The sequence below is a fragment of the Chinchilla lanigera genome, unplaced genomic scaffold (genome assembly GCF_000276665.1).
Source record: "Chinchilla lanigera isolate Chin_1 unplaced genomic scaffold, ChiLan1.0 scaffold00119, whole genome shotgun sequence".
NCBI lineage: Eukaryota > Metazoa > Chordata > Mammalia > Rodentia > Chinchillidae > Chinchilla > Chinchilla lanigera.
The window spans coordinates 2,812,627-2,836,290 of NW_004955520.1; the positions used below are offsets into that span (position 1 = coordinate 2,812,627).

Below are 23,664 nucleotides of genomic sequence, written 5' to 3' on the forward strand. Positions count from 1 at the left end.
AGCTTAACACCCCTGGCTCAAATCTGACGGTGAAAATTTACAACCCTTAAAATATACTACACTGGGGTGGTGGTGACCAGGAGGCCTCTCCCCAGCTGAGGGTAGAATTGCTAAAATGTTAGTGGCCAAAGGGGGCTGGTGCAGGGCGGAAGGAGGCCGGTTCCTCACGGGGAGGAAATGAGCCCAGAGATTATCAGTAGATGATATAATCAAAAACTCATATTCCAGGATCCAAGTTTTATTGCACCACTGAGGAAAACAGCTCATTTATATTGGATTTCCTGTACTTTTTTTTCTTAATAAGAAGAATCACATATCTATGAGTCATCAAGATTATTGTAGATCTGACAGGACATTTTATTGTGATAATGCATGTGACTTTTTAGAAAAGGGATTATGAGCTATAATAATTGCATGCCTCCTAATTTACTGACAGAATAATAAAAGGTTAAGTTGATATATTTTTCTCATTTGTTAAGTTTGCTGAAATAGCTTTGACTAAGTCCAGTAGGCACATACCTCTGCTTAATAGTAACATTCAAAAATTAATAAATAGGGAAAAGGCACTGTGGGAGTTGACTGTAATAAAGACAAATGGAATCCATATTTCAAAAGTTGGCAAGAACTAACAGATACGTTCTCTTTTTTTATTTGTGTAATAAAATGTTCTGTATTTAGAGTCATTTCTTTCCTTCTTATTTCTCTTGTCTTGAGTAAAAGTCGTAAACGCTTCAACAAACAGCAAGTAGAGTGAATGCTCGGTTAAGGTTACTGAGGTTTTTTATGAAGTATTACTTAACGCTGAAATGGCAGCGGATTATTTCAGTGGGAAGAGTCAATTTGTTGTCTACAAAGGCCACTTACACAAGAATTCTTTGGATTACAACCACTACTTTTTATTGGGTAGCCAACACTGAGGAGCTCTATTGAGACAATAAAGAGACAGAAAGAGCCCCCACAACGGTGGAGCCATTTTCTAAAAGAAAGAAGCGTAGTATGGGTCTTCATAAGAAACTGAGCAGTTTCAAACATGGTTTCTGTCGAGGTGTCTCCCAAGAGCCTCATTTGCTCACAGGCTTGGCTGTTAGGAGGTGACTGGACTATCGGGGTACTATAGCTGACTCGCTGGTGGGTGGTGGGGCCTGGTCTAAACAGTCAGGCCACTGCGAGGTATAAGCTGGAAGGGTACATCTCCCTCCGCCTGACCTATGACCCAGAAGGCTACACTCACTCCCTGTCCTTCCATCTTTGCTCCATGACTTGAGCAACTTCTTCCTCTGCTGTGCATCTCAGCCATACTGTTCTTTCTTTGGATCCAGCCAACCATGGACTGAAACATGAGCCGAAATATCTTCTCCTCCTACTTAAGTTGTAGGTACTGGGAGTTGTTACCCAGAGATGAAAAAGTGGCAGAATTAGAACCTGACTTTGGCTTTCGGGTAACAACCAAATTGCCCGCCATCAATTGACTTCTCCTCTCCCTTCATGCCAACCTTCCAGTTCCTTCCACCTGATGTTGTGCAGAGCAATAATTCAGTCTAGCTTCTGAGGAGGAACAGACCTGAGGAAGTGTCTTGTGAATGGAAGATGTTCAGGGGAGCAGGCTGAGCAAAACGGACACTGGCAAAATGCACTGACAGAAGGTCCAGCATGCCCGTGACCACAAGGCCTCTGCCTGGACTGAGTGAGATGGTTTACGAGGTCAGTCAGCTCCCACCTGGCCTGGCCTGGGTGTTCTCACAGGCTTCTTCTTAGCAGCTGGCTGGTGCTGACTGTGAAGAAGGCGGCCGGAGGCTGAACCATTGCTTCTTTTAACTCCAAGTTACTGTTGATCAGTTACACAGGGCACATGAGCAAAACTCTGAGAAAAAGGGGAACATGGTGTCTCCCTGAAATAAAAAGAATTCACTATCCTGGAGACCATGGAGCGTGTCCACTGATGTGACACATGTGACACGATCACTCCATAAACACAGAATAGAATGAGATCTAGATCGGTTCCGATAACTTTTTCCTAGTTAAGTCCCAACTCCTGCATCTTAGGGTCCATCCTCAAATCGAAAGACCCGACCAGCAAACCAGCAGAGGTGTACACCATCCACAGAGCAGGTTACCCGCTGTGCTCTGTGCGCAGCCTGTCGTCACAGCCAGCCGATTGCCTCAGTGAGGCACGGTGCCTTCCTTAAAGTTGTGAAGACCCCTTGTGAAACAAGAACTTAGCTTTCTCAAGGCTGAATGAATTTTGCATAGTAAAACTTCCTGGGGAAACCGAGTGAATACCACCATGGATGATTTCTTCCAGCAACTGGTCCACTGTGGGGGTCCAGATTTGTTGTGGGCCCTTCCAAAATATCTGTTCCACATGAGTATTCATTCTGTCCCTTTCCACTTGCTCTGGAGTGGCCCAAGCTCTTCCTAACACCTCGGCCGTGGGTACAGTGGGTGCGGGCGTGGGTGTGTCCCACAGCAAAAGCTTCGGCTCCTGCCTCACCATACTGACTGCAATTAACCACAAGCACAATGCGCGAGTTATTATCTCTCCCCAACATGGTGGGTACAGCGGCGCAGGAGCGGAGCTGCTCAGGGCTCTGGCAAAGCTCACGCCAAATTTAATTTGAAAGTTCATCTTGAAGGGAGACAATGCTGGCATTGTGTTACGTTGATTTAAAGCAAGTCTGTCCCGAGGATTTTCTTCATCCTTATCTGCAGTAATAGAATATGAAAGAGGGAGGAGGGAACATTTCAAGGGCTGGAAAATATCTTTCTCAGAAACTAGCAGACGGGTCACAACATTTTTAAACAATGATAGTAACATTTATTAAATCAAAGCCATTTTATGTTTTATTTGGAACTCTGGCGCCTTTTTTTCTTAAGTTCCCATAACATGACAGTAATTATAGCCATCAAGATGTTCCCTAGAAGATAGCGACCCCGGGTCCAGATGCTGCGGTCCCTCGTCCGCTCGCTGGAGCCCAGAGTGTGCACATGACATCATGGAGTAGTTTATTTTAAAAGTGCTTTAAGAATGTAATGATAGTAACTGTAGACAGGGAAAATTAATGGGAGTGTTGCCGGTCTGCAAATTCCATTTATAAAACACTCCCGCTGCTCGAAAAGAGAGTGCTTTCTTGTTAACAGAGGCTTCAAAATACAATTTGGAGGATGTATTAAATAAACTCTGTGCTAAAGTCATTTTCAGCTGGGCGCTGTGTGTAAACTTCTCCCTCTCCCTTCACCACTAGCCCTGAGAGAGGAGCAAGCGTCTGCAGGGAAGCAGACAGTGCGGTTCCTCAGAACGACCTGGCGAGGCAGGGGTGAGGGGGCAGCCGTGGAGCTGGTCTGCAGGGAAGGACACAGGCGGGTTGCAGAAAGGGCGCTGAGCTGGCCAAGCGCCTCTGGCTTGCCAGGCTTCCTGGGTGCCCCGGGCTGGCAGCGCTTGCAGGCCCTGCTGGGTGCCCCGGGCTGGCAGCGCTTGCAGGCCCCGCGTTTCATGAACAGCAGAGACTGGATGTCAAGGCCAAGAGCACAGAGCGGGTGCCGTGTGCAGGACAGGAGCCCGGTGCTGTGCTCTTCCTGTCCACTTCCTCCCATACCTAACTTCGTCAGAAATAGACGAACCTGCCCCAGGCTGTACCACAGATCCTGGGTGGACGGGATCAGCCGCCTGCATGGCAGCTGGTTTTATCTTGTGAAGCTGTTGAGCTGCTTCTGAAGTTTCCAGAGAAAGCGTGAAGAGCAGGCCAACATTCATCAGCTGTCCCTGCCTTCCCGACACCACCACCAGGGACTGCAGTGACGCAAGAGGAGCTGCCGGACGCGTTCGCAGTGGGGAAGGCTGAGCCTTTGACGGGCCGTCCTCACCCCACGTAAGCACCGTGCAGGGTGCGTGCCGACTGCACCACCACAGGGTGCCCCAAGCGCGCGCAAGCTTGTGTTTACCTAGATCAGCTAAAATGCATTTAAAGTAAAAACGGAAACACTTCAAGAGAATGCATAAAAGGGAAGGGAGAGCTTCTCCACTCACCCAGAAGTTAGATTTCAGAGTGCTTTAAACCCAGTGATGAGACAGTGTTTCCACCCAGAGATGCCCCCGTGGCACCTGCCTCCCAGCCTGGCAGCTCCGTGCAGGGCGAGCCTCACCCTGCCCCAGCCCCAGCCTCCCCGATGGTGGGCGCGCGTCTTCCTCCCATCACAGTCTCCCGAGCTTGCAGTGGCTTGGTGACGACGGGTCTGGGAAGAAGGCAGGAGAGTGTGAGACCTCCTGTGCTGAAAACTGTGGCGTGCACGGCTCGGGCCTCCTGCTCCTCGCCTGCAGACGTGAGCATATTAGGGTGCCTAAGTCCCCCGAGAGCCCACAGTGGAGAGAAGAGGGCGATGTCCTCGTCAGTGGGCTGCAGAGGGTTCCTTCGAAGAGTCTCTGTGACTCTGAGGCTCTGCCCGGGTAGTCTTGAGTCTGGGGCAGGACTGTAGCCTTCGTGCCTAAGCAGCACCCGCTTCTAACATGCGGGAGAACAGCTTCGAAATTCCAGGACAGCAGGAAAACCAGGAGGGGCGCTCAGGCGCCTGGCATAAGGAGAGCCCAAGACAGACCTTTGCAAGTGGGGAGGGGCCAAGCGACGGAGGGGAGGGAGGAAGTGGGGGGGGGTGAGAAGAATTCGGCTGTGCCTTGCGCACGCTCCAGCCCCCGTGAACGTAACCATGTACTGCAAACAGGTGCTAATGAGTTCTTTAAAATGAAGTGGGATCATATTCCTTCCTGGCTTGGCTTAGCCTGCAAGGGGAACCTAACGGTGAAGGCCAGTGTCTATTCAAATGCCACGCGGGTCTCCTGGAGAGGTGCAGAGTGATGGTGCTGCGGCCCGCAGGGGGCGGAGCTGTCATGGCTCCAGTGTCACAGCGGCTGCTCTGTAGTAGTGGACATTGGGTGCGCAAGACATAAACAAAGCTTCATTTCCCCTGGGGAAGCAGAAGAATCAGATGAGACGATACCTGAGAGAACTCCATCACTGAAATGAGTCAAGCTGGGCGACGTGCTGCACATCTGTAATCCCAGCACCCGGGAGGCTGAGGCAGGAGGACTGCCATGAGTTTGAGGCCAGTGGGGCTACACAGTGAGTCTAGTTCATCCCGAATTGGATAGTGAGAGCCTTTCTCAAAAATAAATACATACATACATACATACATAAAATGATTTAAAGACCCATTGAAATAAGACAGTCCCTAATTCTGTAGAAGAGACCCATAGAATATGAGGTGTGGTCAAAATTACAATGACTGTTTAAATTTGTAAAATTTTTTACAGTAAAAGACACACCACAGTGAATCCCCCTCAAAACCCTCCCCCTCCATCGGAACACCCTGGTATCGCTGCTCTTGCCTCTTTGTGAAAGAGCTCTGAAAGTTCTCTTTCATGAGTGTCCCAGTTGTGCTGTCCTGGCTGCCTTGATATTTTAACTGATTCAGAACATTTATCTTTCACGATCCTTTTGACCTTGAGGCAGAGCCAGACGTCATAAATGCGGTAGACAAGGGCACAGCATAAAGTTTTTCGGAGGCTGGGGCTCACAGCAGCAGTCACTGTGTTTCTGATCACACCCCGTAAAGACCCTCAGGAGAGAGGACTCCAGAACTGCTTCAGAAAGAGGCACGAAGGAGGGGAGGAGTGTGTTTGAAACAGGGGGAGGATTCTGAGGTAAGTTAGACACAGCGAGTCTTGCCCACCTTGGTACACGGTCCGTAAAACATCTCACTAGCAACAAGTCTTTTCCCCAACAGTTTTAGAATTTAAGTACTCAGGCTATGCTTTGACCCCCTTGCTGGGGAAAGCAGACCCTGAAAATAAAAAAGGAGAGGGTTTTGCCCAGGGTTTCTGGGTGTCTTCAAGCTGTTCCTTCGTCCCAGGAGCCACGCATTCCTGCAGATGAACCTTCTGTGCCTCCGCAAGGGCCAGGGAACAAGGCTGCCATGCTGACCGACCGCCTCCCCCTGCGTGACCTCGTGGCCAGGTTCCCTAAAGCTGAGCTCAGAAGGCAGCTCATCCAGGGTGAGTTTATCTCTGTGACTGTTTCTCCCACCGCCCGCCCAAACTTTCCTGGATCACGTATTGCTCACAGGGCAAATGACTGATTTTTCTGTCCAAGAAGTTAGGGAAGTCCTGAATCCCCGCTCTGCACTCCGCCAGGTAGGGTGGGTTCTAAATTCAGTTCCTGGAACTCTAGCTTCACCTAGCATGGTACACTCCCTGCACCAAAGGTCGGAGCCGGAGGTGACGCACTGCCTGCTTCCGAGCAGCCTCACACTCAGCGAGGTCCCCTGAGCTGCCCCTTCTCCACAGCAGAGGGACTGTCTCGCCCCCCAGACTCTCGGGTGAGGCAAGAGTCCAGCCAGAGGCCTCACTCAGCACCGCCCCTGTGCCCCAAGAGCTCATCTCAACGTCGTACGCAGATTTATTACCCCTGGAATGAGCATTTCCTGCTGCCACAGGAAACCAGGCCTGTGAGGGCCTCATCCACAGAATGTGAGATCCAATATAGAGCGAGAAAGTCGCCTCGGGCGTCCTCGGGGACGCCCGGCCCCATCTCGGGGAAGCGTGATCACGGCTGGAGGAAATGAACAGCATGTAAGGGCGTTCTTGGGAATTTCACTCTGCTAATGATTTCGAGAACATTTCTCCCGGCCGGGAACAAATGGAACCGTAGTCATCTCCCAGTGGCCTGTTTGACCATCTAGGCTGACTCTTCATGAGCCCCTGGGCTGCAAACCTGTCACCAGAGCGAAAGGAAGTATAGAAGCCCTGGCAGACATTGCTAGGACCAGGAGGAGGCTGGAATGCAGAGTGTGGTATCCATAGAGGGGCGCCAGAGGTCTCCAACATGCAGGACAGGTTTATCCTACGAGGCAGCTCCACCCACCCACACCTCAGCCGCCTGGTGGCTGCTCCATGGCTGACAACCTGCCCACCTCACAGAGAAAAAACAGCAACAATTCCAGCGTGCCAGGCCTGCTGATCAAAGGTGATTGCACCTGAGGAAGTAGTACGGGGCCAGGGATGTAGCTCAGCTGCATAAGAACCTGGCTGGCAAGTGCAAGGTCCTGAGTTCAATTCCTAGCACCAAAGAAAAACAAAAAACAAAGAGGAAGTAGTACGTGTTACACTGATTCTCATGCATTTGTTCAGCTGCTATTTATCAAGAACCTAGTGGGTTCCAGGTACTGACCACAGAGCTTGGAATACGCCAGTGAACAAAACACAGAATGTAACAATCCCAGCCCTCCAGAAGCACGAATTCTGGGGGAGGACTGGCCAGATGATGATATCAAACACAATAAACAGGTGAGCTGCACGGAGGTCCCGAGGTGGCGGTGCTGTGGGGAAAGATCACAGAGAAGCAGGACTGGGGCGCAGGGGGCTGCGAAGCAGGGAGGGCCAGGCAGACGCACGGGAGTGACATGTGAGCGGGGACAGTGAAAGGAGGCGGTTCCCAGGCACAGAGGGGGTCTGCGCAGGTTACAAAGGGGGCCGCATGCAGGCCAGAGCGAGTGTGAGGGGCCGCAGAGGAGATGAGCGCAGAAAGGTGCGGCTCACGGCCCTTCCCACGGAGAGGCCGGGCTTGTGCTCTACCCTGTTTTGTCTCCGGGGTCATCACCTTGCTGTCACAGAGACACCACACAGGACACCAGAACGCGAAGGAGGAGAGGTTCACTTGGGCTCGAGGTGTTCATTCAGTTCGCAGTCGCCATCCCCAAGGCGGGAAGGCTGGGGTGGGAGGGTCTGGTGGAGGGAAGCTGCTCTCCCTCTGGCGGTGGAAGCAGAGAGAGAAGGGAGGAGCCAGGAGGGCTCCTCACCCCAGGGAGCTGTCTCCTCTGACCACACCCTGCCTCCCGAAGTCAGTCGGCCATGAGCCCCGTAACCCAGTCCTTTTCACATGCAAGAGGCTTTGGGGCCACTTTAGACAGAAACCGCAACAGTGAGGCAACTGGGGGAGATGGGAGAGCCTGGAGGGGTTGGAGTGAGAAAGCGCGGAGGCATTTCATCCGACCGCCATCCGCGTGGAGGTGTGCACAGGGGCTTCACCGCAGGGGTCTGCAGGGTGCAAGGAAGGACCACGCCTGTGTGTAAGCAGGGTCACGTGCGCACGGAACCTTCAAACAAGGAGGAGGGAGGGGCCCCGCAAGGCATCGGCTGTAGATAGGGAGAGAAGGGGTCCAAGAACTGAGCCCTAAATTAGGTGTGGCACACATATCTATCATCCCAGCATTCTAGGAGGCCGAGGCAGGAGGATCTCAAGTTTGAGGCCACCCTGGGCAATTTAGAGCCTGTGTCAAAATATGAAAATAGCAAAGTAAAATATAAGAAGGGTTGGGGATATAGCTCAGTGTGAAAGCCCTGGGTTCAGCACACACACACACACACACACACACACACATACACACACAGAATCAAGCTCTGATTGCTCCAAATTCAGTGTCAGAGGACAAGCACTCAAGGGGCCCAAGAGGGAAGAGACAACGAGCTTGGTTCAATCATCACTGCCGCTGGCCCCGGGGATGTCCTTCGTGACCCCGATGGAGCAGGTTTGGAGCACTGGAGGAGCTGAGGGAGCTGGGGATGAACAGGAGAGGCAGGTGCCTGGGTTTCCACCCAGGACAGCAAAGGACCCCAAAGCCAGCGGGGGAGCAGGACTTTGTAACTAAGAGAAATGATACCATGTTACTAATCGGACGGAAGGGAGAGGAGAGGGCGAAGATGTGCGGGAGACAGGGAAAGCTCCAGGAAGGGCCAGGTGCAGGCCCACAGCGGCTCACCGAGGGCCTGGTGGAGGCCCTGCGCCATGGCTGCTTCTGAAGTCCGTGGTTACCCTGTACTTATCCGATTCGTGGCCTTAAAGCCGTCTCTGCTGCCCGCGCCTTTCAGCAACAGTGCTGCACAGGGAGCAAACTTAGCTTCTTCTCACCTCCCTGTTATCCGCCTTCTCCCACCCCTCCCCACCTCTAGTACACAGTCTGCCGTCTAGTCTCCTGTCTTGCTCCTTTTAATTATGTTTTGGGTTCCTTGGATGAGAGAAAACACGTGCTACTTAACTCTGCTGAGTGGGCTCAGTTTGCTCACCACGGTGTTCTCTGGTTCCACCGATTTTCAGACAACCTCGATTCCGTCCTCCTCCAGTACTGAGGGGAACTTCCTCATGTGCGCACATTGCGCTTTCTTGATGCCCCCAGCCGTGGACAGGTCAAGCTCTTATGACAGAAGAGCCCCATGGGATCTGCTCGCGTCCCACCGTACCTGTGTCGGTAGAGGAAGGAAGAGTTAGGACCCACAGACGCAGTCCTAGAGAGCCACAGGCGGGTCTTCCAGAGGGATAGCAGGGACCTGAAAGCGGCTAGAGAGAAACAATTTCACCACAGGCAATTATCCCAGGACCACACAAGAAATTCCTAAGTAGTTACAAGAAATATCTGTCCCTACTGCAGCCTCCATTTCTCCAAGGTTTCCTGTGTTTTTGCTCTGGGAGTTCGTTTGGCCAGTTTTACTGACTGCATTGCAGCTATAAGTGTTAACCGGTTCTGCAGTCATCTTAGAAAACCTCCGAATGTGTCCTGGGATGCCTAACAGAATGGTGCTGCTTCTCAACAAACCGACGTCCTAGAACAGGATGGAGGCAAAATTATCTTTTGCTTTCTTCTGGACTGTAAAACGTCACTGAAGCTGGCAGAAAGCAAGCACCCCACAGCAGTCTGTGCCCTCAGGTGTGTGCAGGAAAGGGGCAGGGGCACAGAGCTAAGCGGCACAAAGCCCAGGACCATGCTTGAGTGTTGTGAAGTCTGAGCCTCGTCCTCAGACAGCCTCGGGAATTCGCGGAAGGTTTGCAGCAGCCTGGCCTGGCTGCCTGGACTGGCCTGACCCAGTGTTAAGAGTGATCTAATCAAACAATGCACAGCACTTGAGAACCCAGCAGGCACAGCTCACAGGCTCTAGGAGCTTGGAGACTCAGGGCAACAGCTCCCAGGAGAGGGGAGCAGCAGAGGCTGCTAGTGCGTTGCGGCCGGGACTGGCTCACCCATCGCTCTCCCCGGCCCCGCGGGCCGTCCCAAGTCTGTGCCGCTGGCATCCGCCCCACGGCCTCTTTGCTGCTCCCCAGGAAGCCTGCCCACCTCTGTACCTTGCTGCCAAACTCCCCCAGTGCCTCCTTCACACAGCTGCTCTCCCGCCCTCCGTCCATGCCCACTGCCCTGTCCAGGTTCCTCACCCACTGTGTGCCCCCTCATGTAGCACTGGCCCAGCTGTCCGTCATTGTCCTCCACTCCCCAGGGCGTGGGAGGCACCTTTCCAGAGCACGTGCCCAACCCGGGGTCCGTTCCTAACATGCAGAGGGGCTCAGTGGTTGCACAGTCCGTGGGCCGAGAGACAGAGACTGGTTTGTTTTTAAATTTCTTAGTATCATTGAATTGATTTCACGCTCAGGCCTACCTCTTCTCTATGGAGGTGAGTGCCGCAGGGGAGAAAGCGCTGTTAACGTGCACACAGCCGGAGAGGTACACGCGGGCTATGGACAGAGAGGTCTTCCTCCTGCCCTGCGTACAGCCCTGGATTCCCACTCCATTCTGCAATTCCCAAATGTAAAAGCCCTGAGTGCTAAAAGATCATTTGAAGTCATTTAGTCAGAAAATCTCACCTGACTTCAATCTGCAAGGCAGCAAAGGCTGACCTGATGCTACTCGTCCATTTCACTTTGTAAAATATCTGTGAGTCTTGCGTAAGAGTCACACAGCGGGCTCTTCTACCACAAGGTGGATGTGCCACGTTGACTGTGCAATAACCCGAAGAGTCAAAGCACAGGACTTTCTATGTGACTTCAATATTATCACCTAGGGGCCCCAAGGAGGCTCGGGCTCCCAGGGATGGGACCAGTCAGGCAGTACGAACTCAGCAGTGATGGCCGATAGACTGATAGAGAGATGATTGATAGATGATGATGATAGATGATAGATAGATAGATGATAGATAAACAGATACACAGACAGATGGGGTCTGTTCCCCCACCCTTTACATTTTTTACCCCTCTCAGTTTGGGGCATACCGTTTATTTCTTGTTCAGTCCATGTTTGCTGTCTGAGTTACATGGACTGTGCTCTGGGGTACACAGCGCTCTCTAGTCCACAGGGAGAAACAGGACCCCAGCTCCACTGCCTGGTTCAGACCCACTTTGCTGTCTTAGCAAATGTGTGCACTCTACCTGTGCTACTGTTGTCCCTGATGCTTTGGCTCGTGCCCGTCCCCTCCCCCATTTCCGGCAGGGGGACACACCCTGACCCAGTGAGGGTGTCCGAAAGCTGACAGAGCTCAGGAGATGGAAGGTGTTTCGGTCCCACAGTCGTCCTGCCGGGCCTGGGCAGGAGCGAAGGGGGCTGCGGGCGGGAAGGACCCCGGACATCAGAATCCTGTGCTCGCAAAGGTTCCTGAGTCCCATGCTCAGCATGGAAGCAGAGAGCAAGCGGAATTGAGGACGCCCAGGGGGTGACCACATGGATGTCACTGTGAGCTGGACATCCTGGAGAGAGAGGCTGTCGGCTCTCCTCAGCCTCACCTCATCTCCCAGGTCCTAGGACCTCTCTGAGCCACGGACCCAGAGGGAAGCTCTCGGGTCAGGTAGGAGAGCGCCTCCACGGGAGTTAGGACACAGTGAGCGCTGCGCCCATCCCAGCTGCTGGGTGAGGTGTGTGCGCACTGCACATCATTCAGCAGGAGGGACCTCCTCGTAGACCTCCTTCCTCTGCTCTTCTTACTCTACTCTTCCTGTTACAGACTCTAAGGAAGAAATTCTAAGTAGCTCCTTGCTGCCTGGCTCTTGGTTAGATCCCTAGAAATGCCCCCAAATGAAATGATTTTTTTTTCAAAGTACCAACAGAGCATAAAACACACAAGTACAATATAGCCTATGAGTGCAAAGTGGAATTTACACTTAAACAATGTATATTTATGATGTTCTTCTCCTTCCTCCATTGGGGAGCAGGACCACTTCTGTAGACTTAATCAGAACACATTTTAAATCACACCGTGCAGCAGGCCTTGTGGCGATCCGTGATGGCCGGAGTATATAAAATACGGTGAAGTTAAGAACTTGCAGCTGAACCAACAATATATCCTCCTGGAAGGAAGACATTAAATAAATCTTCACTGTTTTTTGATAGCCTATTAGAGTTCCTTAAGAGCTCCAGCACATTTGACTACATTTTTTAGCCATAATGCTTTAAACAAGTTTTTGTAATCATAAATATAACACTAAAAAGGCAAAGACAAAGAATTAGCAATTAAATATGTCTCTTGCTGGGAGTGGCCAGTGTGGAGGGCCTTCCTCTCAGGGGAAGTGAAGGATTATATAAAAAGCCAGGGTACATGGAAGTCTTTTTTTCCCCCATTTCTTTCTCCATTTGTAGGGATTGTAGGCCTAGTTTTTAGTCTTGCTTAGAGATGGGATCACTTTTCATCAGATGATATCTCCAACAGAAACCCTGGAGGGGAAATTTCATCTCACCCTGAACATAAATCTAGTTTTACTTGTTAAGCAACTGGTTTGATTAAAATAATTCATAATTCTATCCATGTACCTTTTTGCACTAACCTTATTAAAACTTGGAGCAGAAGAAGGAGGAATCTCTGTAACGGCAGAGGACAAAAAAAATCTAACAAATATAAATAAATAAAAATTCATTCAATATATTTTTCTCTTATAAAATGTCATGAAAATCATCAAGTAAGTGAAAAAGCTAAATGTGAGAGTTAAGTTGGTCAATCTGACTGACTTAGGGGCTACCTCCGGACTAATACAACATACTTATGGGTGTGACTGGATGGGTCTCAGAGAGGTGACCTTGGGGTCCCTGACCCTTTCTCTCTGTCAGTGCTCCCTGCTCTGCTTCCCAGCTGCCATGAACTAAGCAGCCTTCCTCCACCACACCCTTCCTCCCTGAGGTTCCTGCCCCGGATGCAGCCAACCAGTGACTAATCCACTGGAACTATGACCCAAGTGAAATCTCTCCTGTTTAAGCTGTGGATGTCACGTACTTTTCCAGCAACAGAAAAGCTGTAAGTACACCGAGTAAAGTGAAATCCCCCACAAAGAAAATTGTATAGTCAACTACTTGGTGTCTCAATCAGCACTCCACAATATTTTTAATTTAGCAGATAGACACTAAGTTAACTTCTAAAAAAAAAAAACACAGAAAAAACTTTTTGACATTAACAAAATTTTTATCACCAGTAATTTTTTTGGTTCTTATTACCTGGTTACAGACAGGTATTGATTACAGCTGAGTATAAACATAAGTTAATAGTGTCTCATGATATCCAGAAGAATTGAACAGACTGAAGCAGATCCTAGTGGAATTGGGGTAGAAGACAGGGATAACCTAAGAGGAGGGCCCTACTTTTCACAAGCTGGAAACCTGCGCAGAATAACAGTGCAGCACAAACAGCAACATAGCTGACCCCAAAGAGTTATATAATGGTGAGTTCAAGTTGGCGTTACTGGACCAGGGAGCAAGGTAGGTAGACAAGAAGGACACAGGGCTGAAGAAGCCCTGCCTGTCAGGAAGAAGCCAGAGCCTCTTCCCAGCCACCTAGGGGTGGGGACAGGAGACACTGTGAGAGCTGGCTCTAAGACCAACCTGGGGGTGTTGGAGGATAAAGATCCAGTCAGAGCCCTAGGAACCGAGAGGGCCAACCGTCACTCTTCCCACAGGCAATAAGGAGAGCACGAAGCCAGCCTAAGGCATCACGGTAAGGAAGGAACTACAAAATGACGGGGATAAAAACACGAGCACAGACACCATGGGGAAACGTGGCAAGCACAGATGATCTTTCTCAGCTCCTTGTGGGGAGACAGCACCTGTGGAGAAGCCCAGTGTGATTCCAGCCCGTGGCTCTGGAGACCAAGTGGACACCAACCCCGGTTTTATAGACCAGTTTGAGTTCTGGTGGTGAATCAGTCAATCCATGTGTATTAAGAAATATTGTGTGCTGAGCCCTGACATGCCAGAGGATTACTTCTCGTCCCAAATAAAAATGCAAATTTATGGTCTTGAAATATAATTGTGAGCTCCTACAAAACAAGAGATTCCCTGTAGTATTGCTATAGCCAGTCCCCAGTTCCTAACATAAAACAGACCCATTCACTGATGAATTAATGCTATGACAATTATTTATTAAGATGGATTGAGTATTATATCATCCCCCAAAGAATTTAAAGCTTTTTTAAAGAAATTTTGAAATAACTCTATTTGTTGTCAAAACCAATAACAATTAATGATCATGAAAGCATGCTGGTTTTTAGCCAAAATACTGCTCACTTGCTGACTGTCACCGGGACTCACGAGGACACTGTTAATCAAGGGCATCACAAGCACTGCTGTAACCACGTATGGGGGTTCAGCCTGACGCCAGCTACAGAAACAAGACAATCACAAGAGAGAAATAAAGAAGCCAAACATGTTCATGAGATTTACTGACAGAAATTTTCTATTAGAGAACTTGAAGTTGCTCTTCAAAAGAAGAGAAAATAAAATTATGTTTCAAAAGAAGGACTGACTTGGGGGGTTGAGAATTTTTGTGTTATCTTTTCAGAGGAAAAAGTCCCAGAAGATTTCAGGGTGTTTTAAAAACAGAAAGCTTTCTAAGCAGCAGCAGCACCTTGCAAGCAACCTACCCTGCAAAGCCTCCTACTCTGACCGCGGCCCTGTGACCGTCTTCAGCCTGTGACGCCTGCTACCTTCTCCCGTCTGAAACACTCCGGAGTGACCACCACTCACTGCTGTCCGAGCCAGCACAGCAGTCTGTGTGACCTGATTGTGCTCACTGGCTTAACTTCACAGCACTGGGGCTTCTCTTCCGCACAGGTACATGTGAAAGCTTCCCTTCCTCCCTGCACCCCAACCTGCCCTGAGCCCCACCTCCTTGGGCTGAGCAGATACGTGCCATCTCACTCTCAGCTTTATCTCAGAGGCAGTTTCACATGCTCTCTGCCCCTGTGAGGCTCTCTACTCCAGATACTCCCAGGATCTCAATAGGAAAAACAGAACAGATATCCTCACCGAACACTGTCAGCACCTCATAAGGCCTGCAGCCTGGAGCATAAAATACTTCCGATTTCTCAGTTCTCTCTCAGCCTGAGTGGATTACAAGTAGGGCACTTAAAATCAAAAGCCAAGAGGGACCAAACCAGGAAGTTGAATGAGGAGGAGAAGCAGAAGCCAAGACCCACTTCCAAAAGTTGTGATCAATAGTCAAAAGTCTGAGTGCACTGGAGAGAATGTAGTGCTGATCATCACAATATTCTCAAGCCCAAAAAACAAGACATGGGCCTCTGCTTAAGACCTGGCTTTTCAACATAGATACTGATATAGTATGACATGAGAGAAAAATTAAGCAGGGAATCCTGGAAGAACAGCTGAGTCCTCATCCTAACTGACACCAGGAGAAGTCTGAAGGAGGACACCCATCCAGCCCTTGCAGCCCACCAAAAGCCTGTGGTGTGTCTCCATCACTTTCTTGTCCCTGGGACAAAGCACCCAATACTCACAGCTTAAAAGAGGAGAGGTTTACTTTGGTTCACAGTTTCAGGGGATTCAGTCCATAGCTAACTGGCTCCAAGGCAAAAAGAGCCTAGTGGAAGGACATGGTGTAGGAGAGCTGCTCACAGCATGGCGACCAGGAAGAAAGACGGGCAGAGCCAGAGAGGGAGACACAGCCTTCCCGGGCATGCCCTCAGTGGCCCTCACCTTCCCCCGAGGCTCCAGCGGCTAACAGCAAGTCAGCTCAGGATGCACCCGTGGGTAAATGCACTGATGAGCACAGCATCCTTAGGATCTAATCACCTTCCAAAAGCTGCACTTCTGAGCACGCAGAGCCTTCGGGAAAATCCCATATCTAAACCCCAGCAGGCCACATGGAGTTCAGGTGGTGGGAGATGCAAAGTTCCTACTTCACAGGATGTTGGGATCTCAGATTCAGAGAGGCTTCCCACACACTCTTCTCACAGATCCACAGATTCAGAAAGAGGCCCCTGCCCCACACACTTCCCTACTGGTGCACGTCAGAGGACACACACATGCACCGCTCCCTCAATAGAATGACCACCTAAGGGTCAGGCAAACCTTTGAAGAGGGCTGGTTCCCTGTGAGTGCAATACAATTCACCTGCATCCTGCCGTTCTGGGTATGTTGTACCAGCTTGTCCCTGGATGCATGTACACAACAGTCCAACCTTCTCACCACTCACTGTTCACCCAGACCACAGTCTCTTTTACCACCATCTCTCTTCCTTCTTCATCAGTACAAGGAAAGGGTGAGTTTTATAAAGCACCCTGAGTTTAAAAACCGGTTTAGGGGCTGGGGATTTAGCTCAGCGGCACAGGGCCTGCCTTGCAAGTGCAAGGTCATGATTTCAATTCCTGGTACCGGAAAAAAATAAAAAATTTAAAAATTTAAAAAATTAAAAATAAAGTAAATAAAATCCAGTTTAGCATCCTTCCCCAGAAATGCTGGGATAATGAGCCGCTTTACATATCTCCTCTCTCCTTCTGATGGGCATCATGCTTGGGGCAGAGGGAGTTTATTCACAGCACCCAGCTCCAGACGGGCCCTGCATGATCCCCTGCACTATGACACCTGTTGCTTCTCCATTGCATCCCCCCAATTTTGCCTTTCGAGTCCGCAGCAGACTTACACAACTGCTTGAATTTCTGCTAAAGAATTGCAGAATCCTAAGATCTAAGACCAGATCCAAGAGCTGTGTCTGAGCCCAAAACATACTAATAGTCCAAGTCAACTGTACGAAACTTCCATCTCTCCTTCCCACCCTGGTGAACAGCCAAACAGCCGCCCAAACTGGTGAGAGTCACAAATCTTCCCCGGACTCATTAGATGCCTTCCTTCCAAGAAGCACAATAACTGGGGGAGTGGGAAACACATCAGGAAATATAATCTTCTTAGGCAGACCCTCCGTCTTCCACGAGAGCTGACCTCACAACCTCCAATGCCGGTGGAGGCCAGGCTGGCCGGGGGGGAGTGAGCTGAGCGGGCACAGAACACACACAGGGACAAACTCTCCACTCCTCCCTTGTACCTATCTGTCCTCCCTGGCTGACTGCTGAATTGAAATAGAAGCCCAGGGTTTCCAGACTGTTCACCCTTCGCGAGGCTCCTGAACTCTGGAAGCTTTCATGTGAAAATTCCCGATTTATAAATGTTGGCAATTAAATAAAAACATCCCCAAACTGTGAAGGCCAAGGAAAACATGTCCATGGGCCAGATGGGCCTGTGAGACACGGTGTCCGGATCAGGGAGCTCTTTAAATTCACTAAGAACGGAGCAGGGTGCAAAAGGAAGAGAGAGAAACGGCATCGCCTCCTGGCTTCGGAGAGGAGCATAACAGTCCGTGTTAGGACAAACAGGTCCCGGGAGGACTCTGTCAGGCAATCGGCCATCCCAGCCTGGCCCAGCCCTGCTAGGTTGACCACTGTGGGACTTTTTCTAACACAATAGCCTTACAATGAGCCGGAAGATGGAGTTGGGAGTCTAATTCAAAGAACACGCCACTATATACAGATAATAATACGCACATGTGTTTCTGTCAAGCAGGAAGGTACAGAAGCAAACGGAGGGAAGACTTTAGGTCCCAGTTTTTCCAGACAAGAAGAGAGGAGACATATGGGAAATCAATGAGTGATGCAGTGATTGGGTGAGGCCAGAGTGGGGTGGGAGAAGTTTGACTGCCAGCACAGAAGCGGGGAGGACAACACCGGCACAGGCCGCCTTCCCTGCACCTTTCTCTAACCACACTGGGGGACACGGAGCTGGAACTGTTCAAACAAAGAACAACAGGAGGCCTGGGTTGCTCCTGTCCTGAGCAAGTATCCAGACAGTACCTGGGAACACGCTTCAGGGAGTGTTGTGATGGATCTCTAGTCCTCCAAAGAGAAAGATCAGGGGCACAGAGCCAAAAATGAAGATCTGCTCGTTTACAACCGTTAATTAAAAGCGCTGTCCCCAAGCCAAGCGCTCCAGCATGCTTTTCACATTTCTCCCAGAGGTAGTTTGCAACTTCCGGGAAGGGAGGTGCGCAGGCTCAGGCGGCAGGCTGGGGGCAGACTGTGTCTTCAGCTCAGGATTTACACAAACAAGCCCACCTCCCCCAGCCTGGACAATGCCCGCATTCACAGCAACCTCAGAGCTCCAACATTGTGCTGAGGAGCAGGAAAAACTCTAGACTTGAATTGAGGATAAATTGGTATTCACTAAATGGCACTTCTGAATTTACTGCAGCCTTCGCCTTTGGAGGGAATTGCCAAGGTGCTCATAAAAGGAGAAATGATGAATATTCAGGATGTCTTTTGAATCCATTAGGCAACTGGGGATGAGGTCTCCATATGTAGACTTCTGCCTCCCTCCTCAGCTCTTAGGGAGGCTGCCAAAATGGCCGTCTGCTCAGCAAATGGCCGCTAGGTTTGCCAATGGGGATGAAGTCTCAATGCCAAAGGTCAAGTCCATGGAAATAAACCTGCTTTAGGAGTTTTTGCAAAGGAAGAGATCTATAAATTTTGGGTTCCTGGACACAGTGAAGGAGGGGATGTGTCTGTCTGATTGTAAGAACACAGATCAAAATGCAGTAGCAGCCTGTTCATCGGATGGCTGGCCTTGCTCTCCCAGGAGGAGACCTTCTGCAGGTCTTGCTGTGTCCCCACATGGGAAAACCCACAGCCGTTTGTATAGGGGCCTCCTTCACTTCTTTCAGTGAAGTCAGGAACCTCAGCTGAGGTTCCTCGAAGCAGCCCTGTCTTTATCTCCCTGCAGACTTCAAAATACTTGCGTCCATGCCTGCTAACAGGTCCTGAGCCTTGCTTTTGTGATATACAGAGAGAACTGGTGCACTCTTTGCACTAAAAGAATTTTAAGAAGTAATTCTAACATGGATCATCAACTCCCAGGTGTACTAACATAGATCAATCACTCCTCAGGAAAAGGGAGTTTCTGGAAAAGGGATAATTTAAGTAACTTATCATTTCCTTGCCTTTAAAATAAAGGAGAGGAGTCAAATTCTAAAGCAGAAGGCATTTTTGTAAGATTCTCTGCTTGGGCCTGGACGGCAAATCAACATGCTCCTTGTTAAAGGGGGATGTGCGCAGAAGTGCATCTCTAGCACAACATCAGATCGGCCGCATGGAAAGACTGTGTCAATGCAGAGGAGACGGTGACCCATGTGGGCAGGGAGGAGAGAGAGAAAGTGGCAGAGCCCAGAAGACATGAAAGTCAAGTTCAGCAGGACGGGAGAAATGAAAGAGATGGCGTCTCAGGTGGAGGGTCCAGCTGGGGTCACAGCTGGGGCAGAAAAGCACAAAGAAAAGTGAGTGACCAAGTGGACATGCCTCTGATTATTTTGTTGGAAACACACAGAGCCCTCAGGGAAATCATGCGTCTGTCCCACGTTCTAAATCAGGAATCAAAAAATATTGTCATGTATCTCCAAAGTCCCTTCCAGAAATAACATTCTGTGATTTCTGTAATTCTAAGTGACAGGAAAAAGTTCTCTTACTCTGTAACAGTCTTGTACAGAATGGTCTCTCTTCTTTCTTGTTTTATGTGCAAACATGAAATCAGAGTGGAGGGTGCGTTTGCCAGCCTGGGCCCCAAGTAAACTCCACCATGAGACCCCATGCCAGGGAGGACCAGAGCCGCAGGAGGAGACGGGCACCAGGGCATGGATGCCTCGGACCAGGGCCCCCTTCTGCAGTCCTATTCCAAATCCCACTTACGCCAGTGTCATCTGTCTTCCTAGTGCAGTGAGAAGAACTGGAGCTGAGCGAGTCACTCCTTCCCCCCATTCAATCCTGAACAGCACCCTGCAGCTATGCCTCCTTCCACTGTGCTAAGAGGCAGAAAATAAAATAGCAATCCCAAGATCTCTGGTGCTCTAGGCAGGAGCACGTGAGTGTTGAATCTCCTAGCCTGACCTTCAGCCACCTTCATCCTACTCCCACCTCATTAAGGGTCCATAAATATGTACTACATCTCATAAATATAATTAACTCCAGAGTATATTCTAAGACAAGCATGCATGTTGAGAGCCCCTTAAGATGAGTTAGCACCCTGTCAATCACACCTACAGATTCAGGGGAGGCACCTGGGCTGAGGTACAGATCCTTTCAATTCCAAAAGCCCAATTTCTCTGGAGGGCCCTCTGGCTGCTTCTGTGTGCTGTGACCCCTGTGCAGTGCCTTTACTTTTCTGCCAGCTTGGCACCATTTTTACACCTGTGCCATATCTTGTGGGCATGCACTTGGCCCCGAGCACCTCTCATGATCTTCAATAAGTGTAGCTGCTTGCCACTTGCTTCCAGATGTATACTCGACAATCCTTTGCTCAGCATACACAAGAGCCTGGACTACATCTGCCCATTCCACGGTAATACCCCCTCCACCAGGTCTTCTGCTTCCTCACGTATCACCCGAGAGTCTGGGGCAGAGACCAATAAAAAGACAGAAGCAGGAAACATTTATCTGAGTGCCTGTGTGGTTTCATTTGTGTCCACTGCATCGTGGGCAGTGTATACACAGCAGAAAAGAGTGTCGGGGCCCAGAGAGGACATGTCCTGCCCGCTCCCAGAGCTGGGCCCACCTGAGCTTGCTCTTGTTCTGCTCCAAGCCCCTCCAACTTACCACCCCCAAAGGAATCACTGAGCCAAGGGGAAACTTTCTAAAACACTAATGCATCACAACCTGTAATCATGTAGGACATTATGAAGAACTAGGACATGAACAGGAATGAGGATATTGTGGCATAGACATGAAACGGTACAGTCCATCATGACATGGCATATCATGAAACAGGGCACATACGGCAGTATTTAGAAAGCATTTTGTGACACACTCAAATTCTAGTGTACCACGCTAAAAGCACAATTCCTAACAAAAATATTGACATGTTGGGCTTTAACAAAATCAAAAATTCTTGATTGTAAAGATACTGTTAAAAAAACGAAAAGACCAGGAAAAACTATTTGCAGCTCGCATATCTGATAGAAGATTGTGTCTTGATAACATAGAATTTTTTTTTAATTCCCTTCAAACTTAACAAGAACCAAATGAAGCATAACCACAAACATGTGTTTGCCAGCTTAACATCCCTGGAAGGAAATAGCCAGCACCTGCAATGTAACGGAGGAAGGCTTTTTGGCTTGTGGTTCAGAGTTTCAGTCCATGTCAACTGGCTCCAAGGCAGGAGCATCACGGCAAAAGGGCCTGGTAGAAGAAAACTGCTCACCTTCAGGGATCCAGGAAGCAGAGAGCAAGAGAAGACTCAGAGAGGAAGGACTACGTATATTCCCCAAGATTACACTCCGATGACCCACCCAGGCACACCCAGAGGTGTGCTCTACCAACCTCCTAGGCATCTCTCAAGCCCATCAAATTGATCAGCAAGATTAACCAGCACAGCACCTATAAGAACGGCAAAAAAATTTTCAAACTAAAACTGCAATTCCACATGCTGGAGAAGATGAGGAAAAGCAGAAGCTGCTATGCTCTGCTAACAGGGATGCAAGAGTGTAAACCAATTGGCCGCCTCTTACATAATCAAGCAGACCCTCCCCACACAAGCAGGTAGTCCCAGACCTAAGTGTCTGCTCAAGTAAATGGGAAGCATACATGCACCTAAAAACCTAAACTGGAATGCCAATTGTAGGTTTATTCATCGTTGGCAAAATCTAGAAACAGCTCAGATGTCCTAACAGGTGACTGGATAAAATAAACTGATGTATCCATGGGAGGAGAGGCCGTGCCACACAGAGGAATAGAGACTTGATTCACACCACAAAACCCTCCCTGTGCACTGTGACCAAGCCCCTCTCCCACCTAGAGAAAGTCTGCTTCCCCCACTTTGGGAACCTGCACCACCTGCTGAGTTCCTGGGCTGGATAACAAGCAGGGGAAGGTGTGCTGTGCAAGGTGCAAGCCTGGGCCCCAGGAAGCCCTGGGCATCTTCCTTTCTTGCAAGCCTGCCCCCAGTAAGTAAGCACAGCCCAGCCTGCTACAGAACAGAGCCTCACAAGTCAACAACGCATGCCCAAGGTCAGGCTATCCAGCCGTCCCCCATGACCCAGCAGAGAGGACCACAGGCGGAAGAGGAGCCCAGCTGGGATTGACTGACCTGCACTGCTGACCCCTCTGGAGCTAAATGAATGGTCATCATTTAAAGCTATCATGTCTTGGGATTGCTTGTTACACAGCAGCAGCTGCCGAGTGAAACTAGCAGAGCTTGATCCTTAAGGGAAGGGCTGAGACAAAGAAGTTAGATTGTCACAGGGAGTCAGATGGCTTCGAGAGCCACACAGACCCAAGGAGAGGTTTGGAGGTGCAGGGGGTGGTCCTAAAGGCCTAAGAGAGCAGCAGCTTTTAAGTAACAGAAACAGTCACTGAAACACCATTTGGTGATGAACACACAAATAGAAACAACTACTGTGACCTCCTCATAAATAGAAAAAAACTCAGTCCCCCCTTTGGTTACGTACATGCCCCACAGCCCACTGTCTGCCTTTTGGGTAGAGGAGCTCGCAGGCTAGCAAAGGACCCCTGCAGCCCACAAGCCCCGTGTCTGCAGTGGCTGTGACCTTATCGCCCTTTTCTGCCACCCCCAAATGGCCCCTTCATAGGCTCAGGCCCTGTGACACCTGGCCTACTGCTCTCTTTTCCTTATTTACTTTCTCTTAATTTGCCTAAACCATTACGGCCCTGTTTCTGAGCCCCTCCCTGGCTCCCCTCCCTCCGTCCACTGTTTCTCCCTCCCCCTTTGTGTACAGGAGTTAGAGAACCAGATCTCTCCCGCTGCACATCCCTCTGGCGGGAACAGCCCTAAGCCTGCCCCTCAGCCCCACAGAGGTCAGCAGGTGGAAGGACAGTTGGGGAGCCATTCTGTGCTAGAGGGCCCTTCCCTCTGGCCCATCCACCAGGCACTGGGATGTGGGGTGAGAGATGGTGCCACCCTTGGCACCGGGCCTGGGTTAACTCACAGCTGGGCCACCGGGCTGCAGGCCCTTGGAGTCAGGTGGCCTCCTGGAAGTGTAGTTCCTTCATCAGTACCAGCACAGTAACGAGCTTTTCCTCGAATGGGGCTGTGAGCACTGGGTGATGCTGAGCTCACCCGAGCAGCCATTCCACGTCAGAGCCAGAGATGCCTAAGTAACGACCCAGCGATGTCCGGGACACCAGGATCCCCCTCCTGCCGCCGATCACGGCTGTCCCCGTTGAGCCATCACCTCTGCCTTGCTGCTCTCTGGCCCCTGTGCGGGCTCTTCCCAAGCCTGGTACCAGCCCGTTTCCCCCCTGCTGCCCACGCCGTCCCCTCCCCGGCCCCGAGGGTGAGGTCACTCGCTGTCCAGCCCCTCCCAGCCAGCCCGTCCTGTGAGAGGCAAGGCCACCAGGCCAGGCCGGCATCGTCTTAATGAAGCCATTTGTTCCTCAAATGATTCAGCGAACGAGTGAAAGTGCAGTGATGATTAGGGAGAAAGGGGAAATGCGCAAGAGGACGCGGCCTGGTGACATCAAGGCCATACAGTGTGGCAATCGCTTTCCTCAACCAGCTGCTGCCTATTTTGAAACTTTCCTGGAAGGGACCTGG

The 23,664-nt window shown here is 50.3% G+C and overlaps 2 long non-coding RNA genes across 3 annotated transcripts; both read right to left on the reverse strand.

Annotated features, from left to right (window-relative positions):
• Positions 1-878: 878 nt before the first annotated feature.
• LOC106147123 lies at positions 879-23,463 on the reverse strand. 2 transcript variants are annotated; one of them, XR_001231881.1, is made up of 3 exons: positions 23,057-23,463; positions 9,110-9,283; positions 879-7,105 (listed from the first exon to the last, which is right to left on the reverse strand). It is a non-coding gene; the product is annotated as an uncharacterized LOC106147123 (long non-coding RNA). The 2 variants fall into 2 exon arrangements; XR_001231882.1 differs by having other exon boundaries at positions 879-4,956; positions 23,057-23,462.
• Positions 11,931-12,670, reverse strand: LOC106147124. The gene is made up of 2 exons (XR_001231883.1): positions 12,621-12,670; positions 11,931-12,146 (listed from the first exon to the last, which is right to left on the reverse strand). It is a non-coding gene; the product is annotated as an uncharacterized LOC106147124 (long non-coding RNA).
• Positions 23,464-23,664: the final 201 nt, after the last annotated feature.